Genomic DNA, 8,968 nt, shown 5'->3' with positions numbered 1-8,968 from the left:
GCAGGCCTCACTATCAAGGCCACCAAGTGCCAGATAGGGCAGACACAGGTTGTATACCTGGGCCACCTTGTAGGTGGAGGTCAGGTTCAGCCACTGGAGAGCAAGATACAGTCAATCAGGGACTGGGCTCCTCCAACAACCCAGACTCAGGTTCGAGCTTTCTTGGGCCTGACTGGTTACTATAGGAAGTTTGTCAGGAACTATGGTTCCATCGTGACACCATTAAATGAACTGACAAGTAAGAAAATGCCAAAAAAGGTTCAGTGGACAGCGAGCTGTCAAAAAGCATTCGATGACCTAAAGCAGGCCATGTGCACGGCGCCTATCCTCAAGAGTCCGGACTACTCCAAACCATTCATTGTCCAAACAGATGCTTCTGAGTTGGGTGTGGGAGCTGTTCTTTCTCAACTGAATTTTGATGGTCAAGACCAGCCCATTGCTTTTATAAGCAGAAGGCTGACCCCTAGAGAGAAGAATTGGTCAGCTATCGAGAGGGAGGCCTTTGCTGTGGTTTGGGCCCTGAAGAAGCTGAGGCCATATTTGTTTGGCACTCACTTCAAGATTCAGACCGACCATAAGCCCCTCTTGTGGCTAAATCAGATGAAGGGTGAAAACCCCAAACTGCTTAGGTGGTCCATTTCCCTACAGGGGATGGACTTCACAGTGGAACATAGACCTGGTACTGATCATGGCAATGCCGATGGGCTCTCCAGATATTTCCACTTAGAACAAGAAGACTTACCTGGTCAAGGTTAGCTAGTTGTTCCGACGTTTGGGGGGGGGTCATGTAGGAGAGTAGGGTCTGCAATCCTATGATCACCCAGATTTTTTGCTTTTGTTTCACTGGTTTACGACTTTCTTTGGCTGTGGGCCTGCTAATCAGACCCACAGCCTGGCTGTTCTCTTTCTAAATTACGATATGTACCCTAGGTGCATTTACCAATTGGTACTGGGCCACCTTATCAGACCCTGTAACTCAGGGCATAGGTGTACCCAGGGCCGCCAGGGGCTGCAGCATGTATTATGCCACCCCTGGCTGGCCTCCTAAATTTGACACAACTGGCTGCATGACAGCTGGGGCGAAGTCGTGTAATCACCCTTTGCTTTAGATATAGTAGCTCTATATCTAACCATACAATGGACACCCGAGTCCCTATCAGTCACTCCTATGGCAGGCCTTGACAATCCTGGAGGCAGAGTGCATGGGCTCGCGTGAACTGTGTTCTGGCCCGAGCCGAGCCGGTTGCAGCTTGCGGGGAAAAGACCCAATGGCTGTTCCATGATAACGCGTACCACATCGGTAACTTCGGTGTCGCGTTATCAAGACATGTCGAGTAAGGTGTCATACGAATCGGGATGCTGCCCTCTCACCAACTCTGGCGACGAGGTTAGCATTCCGCCCTTCTAGAGGGACACGACATGTACGTAACTGTGAACCCCGGTTAAAGTTAACGAAAGCCTCAGCTCCACAAAATGGATGCTGCCACCACAGACACAAGTCTGACCTCCTGCTGCTGGGAGTCCTTCCAGCGAGGAGCGCTTGGACAAAGGGTTTCCTGTCGAGGGCGGTGTTCGCACCGTCCCAGACAGGGTTTGTGTATTCTGGGTAGGTAGGGCTTTTGCGAGAAGGTGACTGCGGAGTGGCACCCCGGTGCTCACTACGCATCTGCCGGTTAGAACCAGTTCCAGGGGCGACAGCCCTGGCCTGGGGAAAGTCCGGCAGGGGAGAGGGGTGTAACTACCCCCCTTCCTGGTCCCACCCTTAGGGCAGGACCTAGTCATGTACCCACCCCTTTCTTTAGGATAAAGGCCGGAGCGGGGACCCTTCCAAATTAGATCATCTTTGAATCAAGAATACTTTCTACGAAAGGACTTCAAGACTCTTCTCAAGATTTCTCCCTTGTGGCTAAGGAGTAGTCACCCTGCATCAGCGGGCACCATCTAAGAACTCTGCGGTTTGCTGTAAGTCCTTCCTCAAGGAATCCGACGGCCCAGCTCGACGAGAACCGGCTTCCCTGGCACCTCTGACCTCTACCCACGTCATCAGCTCAGCTGTGATCTGTGGGTGCGACGAGACCTCGAGGGACCGGCCATCATCAGAACCTGCACGCTCTTAAAAACCAGCACGACCATCGAGGTAACTCTCTGGTGAGTGCTCTGGGGTCCGAGAAGCCCCGACCCTGAGCCGCTCCAGCACCGAAGTGCAGTCTCCCAGCATCTCCACGATCTGCGTGGGGCCCTTCTGCTCGCTGCTCAGCACGTTGTCTGGTCACTAGCCGCTGGCTTGTGTCCTTCTGTGACGACACCCGAGAATCATCACTGCCGGTCTGGTTGCTCCAGACTGGCCCTTGCTTCCATCTTTTCGAGAAGCACCCCGGACCCTCCTGGTCCACTCAAGACGCCGACAGCGACATCCGTCGTGGGACAGCTCGCACCTCCACCGTGGTCGCCGACAACGCCTCCTGGTCCGTGAGACTGCAGAGCCTAGCGTCGCCCACTCACCTGGTCGAGGTGACGGCCAACCGGTGCCTTCCTGGTACCCTCTGACTACTGGCTAGTAGTACGAACTTGGTCCCCTCTGCTTTCAGGTTTCATCAATCTCCGATCCAGGCTTGGATCTCTACGAACTATTCAGCACTGGTCGCCGGCCAGCAACTCCTTTTCTTCCGGCTCCTGGCTCGTCAGTGAAGACCCCGACGCCTGTAAGACTTGTGCAGCCGCAGCCCTCGTGGCTAGGTAACTCGGCATTTCAGTGCCTGCATAGCCTCCTTACTCTAGGGTCCCGAGTCCCTCGCTTCCGACTTGCCTTAACCTTTCCGTGTCCTCGGACACTTGTTTTAAACTGTGCACTTGAAGTATTTGCTAAAGAGATTTGGTTTGTGCTTAGTACCCTGTCCTCATAAAGAGTTCAGGGCTGTTGTGATTCTTAATAAATATATTGTTTATTTTCATAACACTTGTGTGGTGTCCTTTCACTGGGTGTTCAAGGGGTACATGTGTGGTAAACAGCTGGCTTAACACGCCCTCTCGAGTCTTTAGCCTTAGACTGCTCGTATCCACGCTACTAGGATAGCTGGTCTATAGGTTGACTTACAACCAAACACCATAAGGGTCGTTGGAACGATACATAGCGGTCGCTAGAATAGCGAACGTTGCATATCGGGCCAACTTCTCACAACATATTCCTGCCGAAGTTTTACGCAGAGATGGCGAGTCCAATGATCGAATGCGAGAAGGAGTATCTAATGCCCAACCGCAACAGGTACAGCGGTAGGGACCACATACCGGGACCGTAAGCGGGAGATCACAAGTAGTAGTCCGACCCCTGAAGGCCAACAGATCCTCTCTTTGATACCTGATGATAGGCGGTGGCATAGTGAAGAGACCGATGTTTAGAGTCCTGCCGCGACCCGCGCATCCTTGGCGCTGACGGGCGCAGACGGGCAGGAATCTGGCACGACTCAGGCGCAGGGAAGGCGCGGGCGCAGGGAAGGCGCGCCCACTGCGCGATTCCGCTGCGCGTTGTGGGGAGCTTTAAATAAGCGTCCCTCTACTCATCCGGAGCGCTAGACCGCTCGCCAATGTTAGCCACTGAGAGTCCACACCACTCCAAGATGGCGCCGAAAAATTCCCCACCCCAAGAACCGGACCCGCTAAACAGCAGTGGAATGCCGATTACACCGCCTCTCCTTGCCTGCTCCTCAGCTCGACCCCCACCTCTGGAAAAGGCAGGCCCTGGGTTTCACAGAGGCGTCTCTCATTGTCTCTCCTCGCCGGCTCCTCAGCTCGGCCCCCACCTCTGGAAAAGGCAGGCCCTGGGTTTAACAGAGGCGTTTCTCATCGCCTCTCCTCGCCGGCTCCTCAGCTCAGCCCTCATCGCGGGAATCTTAAGCCGGGACATGTCGAGGCCCCTGACGTTGCCTCTCCCACCAGCCGGATCAAATCCACGCCGCATCTCTTCAGAGGCTGGTGCGCCTCGCTCCTCTTTCCGGACTCAGGGTCCGCAAGGTTTTCTTTCCCTGCCTGAGGCTAACCAGGAACAGTACGCCTCGTACTGTACGCTTTCATCACCTTACATTGAACTGTACGCGTCATATTGCATTAAGAAGCTGTACGCTGCGTCCGCCTGCTCCCGCGAGATGCGTGAGCATCGGTAGGGCCTTGGGATTTCTCCCGTTCTAAGCGCACAAGAGCGCTACGTAGTGTACAACTCGCCCAAACAGGGCTGAAACCTTGAATTAAGGGTTTTTAACATTAGGGGAGTGTTCCTAAGGGAACTATGGTAATTTAAAGTATTGCTGAAAGAATAATTGTCTATTTAAAAATCTTGTGGCCTCAACTTGTGTGTTATATTGGTCTTGTGATAAGTCACTACCTCAGATATATATTTTTAGATAAAGTTACGTATTTTGGATATAAATACAACGCCTGGTGTCCATTTGTGGGAGAATCAGTGTATTTATTGTAGGTGATTCCAAATGCTTAACTGTAGTGCCCCGAAGTTTAGCCTTGTCTGCTCGCGCCACGCACCTAGAGGGTGAGCAAGGGATATTCTTGAGGGGTAATCTCCCTTGCCCTGACTAGAGTGGTGGTTTCTGCCTGGCTTTGGCGCAAGTCTCAGCCAACCAGAAATCCCATTTCTAACAGTAATAATAACACTATTACATTTCAGATTATGGAAATTGATACTGCATATTAATCTGAGACCATATACGTATATTGCAGTGCATGATACTTGTCTCTAACATATTTAAAACAAAGCATTTTATTTTAAACAATTCCCAATATGTGCTTGGGACTTTCTTTTACGCTCTTGGGGGTGCAACATGAATCCACAGACTCAGTCATAAGGGGTCCCCCCTTCAGCTGAAGAGCATACAGTTCCAGCGCGGATGCTTTAAAAGTGGTCATGAGCTCTCCGGGGGGAAGGGGAGTACGAGGGGGGGGGGTCCAGTGTTCCACAGCCCAGGAGACTTACCTTTAAAAAAATGATTTTTCCTGGGAGTATGCTATTCTGTTGGCAGCCCCATCCCCCAAACACTTTTCTGAAGTGCTGGTGGTGCCCCAGCCTCTCATTGGGGCACCCTAACCTCTTTAATGCATAAATATTAAGCTAACGCTGGGCATTATGGGGCGCCCTGGGAGCAACTAGTAAATATTGTATAAACTACCTCTCCACTTCAATAGTGAATTTGTACATTTTCATATATATTTCAGGGTGGCCCAGTCCAACCCTGGACCCCCCAGTCTATTATTTTATTTCTAAATGGCAGGGCAGGGAGAGCCTTCTGCGCTGCCTGTGCCTTTAAAAAAATACACTCTAGTTGGGGGCCACAAGGAGAGGTCCATGGTACGCGGAGCCCCGCTAGCTCCCCTGTCAGCACCTATCCTGGGTGATGGGGGGAGCTCACTCAATTGCTTTGCTTCCATCCGGGAGGAGCAGCTTTTGTTCAAGCCTGGGCGTAGTTCGCTGAGTTTTGCTACGCGGAACTTTGAAAAGTCACAAAAAAACTCTGCGAAGTTCCGCTAGTGGCGGAGTGCAGTGGGAACTGTAGTTTGTGCTGGTATTTCTGCCGCTTGGGAAGAGATTCTACCTGAGCGGCAGCTCGCGCTCGCGAACTTACCGTTCGCGATCACAAGCAGGGAAAAAACTCCACTGCACATCGTGAAGCAGAGTTTTCTGCACTCCGAGTGCAGAAAACTCCGCAAACGGAGTAAAGTTCACCGCCCACGCCTATTTTTTTTTCTGCTCCTGCTGGGCTGGAGAAAACTGTGTTCCCTGGAGAATAATGCAGGCAGGGAATTAGATTTGTATTCCCTGTCCCACACTCTCCTGACAGGGAACAAGACAGTGCCCTGGGGGATGGGGTCCCCGGGTTGCTGCCTAACTTTGGGCCCCCGGGATGAGGTCCCTAGGGTTTTACTATTTCTGGGGAAGGGGAGCCTCATGTCACCCTCCCCAAACAAGACTTTGAGCCCCGGGGTAGGCGTCTGGGGCATGCAATGGCTTGGGGGGGGGAGCATATGCCCCTCCCATAATTACATTTAAATGGCCTCGGGGGTCTGCGTGGCATTTATTGGGTCAGGGAGGAAGACTGCACGCCCCCATCTCCTTGTAAAAATATATACCTTATTATGGAGCCCACCGGGAGATGTATACGCCTCTCCTACTTTATTCTTATGTGTGGAGTCCCCACCCTGACTGCGGAGAATCCGCAGTCATAAACTTATTATTAACTCGTAGTTAGTAAATAGCAAAGAAATAGTAAACCTACACAAAAGTGTATTCAAGCCCCATATCGGCAGATGCAGTTAATTATTTTTCCATGTCATGTCTCTTAAAACAGCCAAACTGGTTAAGGAGTCTTGTGTTACAACCCTGCTCACCCCACCTTGGTTCCTGCAACAGCGACATTGCAGCACACTTGTATGCAGGCCTAAATCTGCACCAGCAACACAGAATCCCATGAGGTTTGAGTCACAAAGGTAAACTTACTTATGTAGAAACCTACACGTGTAAATTTACCCTTTAGGGACCTAATACGATGTCGGACAGATGCACTTTCTTGGCACTGGAAGCGACCACCTTCAGTCGGCTGTCCTGACCTCCTGATTAGGATACGACCAAACACTGTTCAGTCACATCCTGACATTTTATGGTAGCATTTGTTACGGCCGTCAACCGGCTGTAGTACATGCTCTCATAGGGAAACGGGAGGTGGTATTAAACCCTGCACCCTGTAGCAGGCACGCGCACACAAGGGGGCCTGCTAGGGGACCCAAAACAGGCTTTCCAACATGGTTTCCATGTCAGAAAGGCTGTCTGGAAACCCTACCAGAAGTTATACCTTTTGGGATTACGGGCCGGCCTCCGACTGGCCAATGGACTCCTTGAGCCTGTCGGAAGCTGGACGGAATTACCGGCCGGTTAAGTTTCCTATTGCCAGCATTGTAATGCGGCAGTCGGAAAGTAGACCGAGATGTGGCCCCCTAATTGTAGTTACTACTTTAAGCTATTCACTATTTGCAACTGTAAATGTACTACATAGTCTAGATTACCATAAATCAAAATCATTTTTGTAAAGATTAATTAAAAAAAACAGAAAGTAAATTGCTTATATTTATTCATGTATCATAATTTACCAAAATTAATGCAAGTAATTAATTTAGTTATATATTTCTTTTTTGTTATATTTTTTTCCAAGTTAAAACACTTATTAAGATATGTTAAAATAATATTTATGGGCTTAGCGGGCACGCATGTCGGACGCAGCCTGAAAGAGCTCCGTCCTGCACGCAAATAATCCGGCGAGTTATCCTATCCCCCTAACCCTTGCTGCTGCCTGACACGGCGGAGTGGGGTGGTGCTTGACCCAGGGATCCTCCGGTGGTGTTTTCAGGGCGCTGGGACCTCCCGTTGACGAACGGAGGCGGAGACCATACTGCGGCCTAGCTGGACGCGGCCGAGCCGGGGCCTCGATGTTGGCTCTCCCCGGGCCGGAGGTACCGCGGGCGGCCACGAACATCGCGATTGGGCCTGGGGTTGCGGGAGCGACCCCAACTGTCCTGGCGACCCGAGTGGAGACTCCCACCCGCAGGAACCGGGGACCTTCACCGGTGGGGCGTCTGGACTCCTAGTATTGCGGTGGAGCTGTAGGGGCCTCGGAGCGGCTGGGCCTAGTGGCACACGTAGAGCCTGGGAGTCGATTTTGGTGACACCGGGGAGAGGCCCAGGGGACGACTGCTCCGACCCGGCGATACATAGACAGTGATGCTGGAAAGTGCCTGGTGGTGGACGGCTGGCGATTGCCCTTGAAGGGGACACAGGTGCTTATTGATCCGCAGACTGGCTGCTGCTGGGGTAAGGGGGCCCTGGAGAGTGGAGACGTGGAGAGGGAGCTCGAGGAGCATTGGTTGGGGCCAGTGACTTGTGGCATATAACCGACCCCTGGAGGCCTGTTGGTACCGAACTTTGCTGTGGTGGGGCTGGGTGGTCCAGAGACTGGTCTGAGTTAAAGGAGGGTGTTACCTGCGGCGATGCCACCCATACCCTGCCACTTGCACTACGAGGTCGGGAGTCAGGTTGGACTCCGGAGGAGGCAGCAGAGGTGCTTGCCTCGGGCATAGTGGACGCCATACATCCTAGGGTCAGAAGGAACCCAGAGGCACGCAAAGACGCTTATCCGTAGTTTTGACCGGGGCTTCCGGTGGAGGTCGCAGGGGAACGCTCGTAGGTGAAGGCGGAGAAGTGACCCGACGATTCATCGGCCCCTGCCTGATCCTGGGGACGCAGCACGGCAAATCAAACACCTGGTACAGGTCTTCCGGAGCCCGGACGGTGCATCCCGCGTCCGTTGCCCTAGCCACCGCTCACGATGACGAGAGGCAGGAGTGGAGGTGGGACATCGAAGCAGGGTCCCATTGACAAATTCACAGGACCGAGTGGGGGGGCTGGACAATGAAGCCCTTATGGCGGCGATAACCCAATCCCGGGACATGTTAGATGCAAAGATTGGCGCTGTGGGAGTGGATGTCACGCTACTACGCCAGGACTTGCGGAATGCAGTGGCCTGCATCACGGAGGCGGAGGCACGGATCTCGGATGTGGAGGACGATGTGGTGGCCCTGAAGCGGAAGGTAGCAGCCATGGAGGGGATCCAGAAAGGCCTGGCACTCCGGGCGGAAGATGCGGAAGGGCGGGCCCGGAGGAACAACCCGTGCTTTGTGGGATTCCCGGAGGGTTGCGAGAAGGACAGTATGGAAAAGTTCCTGACCCAGTGGCTGGAGGGCTGGCTCCCACCGGGCTCCCTCTCCAAATGCTTTGTGGTAGAACGTGCGCATAGAGCCCTCACGCAGAGGCCGCCGGAGGGAGCGTGCCCAAGACCGGTGATCGCAAAATTGCTGAACTATCACGACAGGGACACCATTCTGCGACAAGCACGGGCAAAGGAACCCCTTATGTATGAAA

The sequence above is a fragment of the Lissotriton vulgaris genome, chromosome 3_2 (assembly GCF_964263255.1).
Source record: "Lissotriton vulgaris chromosome 3_2, aLisVul1.2, whole genome shotgun sequence".
In the NCBI taxonomy this organism is placed as follows: domain Eukaryota; kingdom Metazoa; phylum Chordata; class Amphibia; order Caudata; family Salamandridae; genus Lissotriton; species Lissotriton vulgaris.
This window is presented reverse-complemented; position numbering follows the sequence as displayed.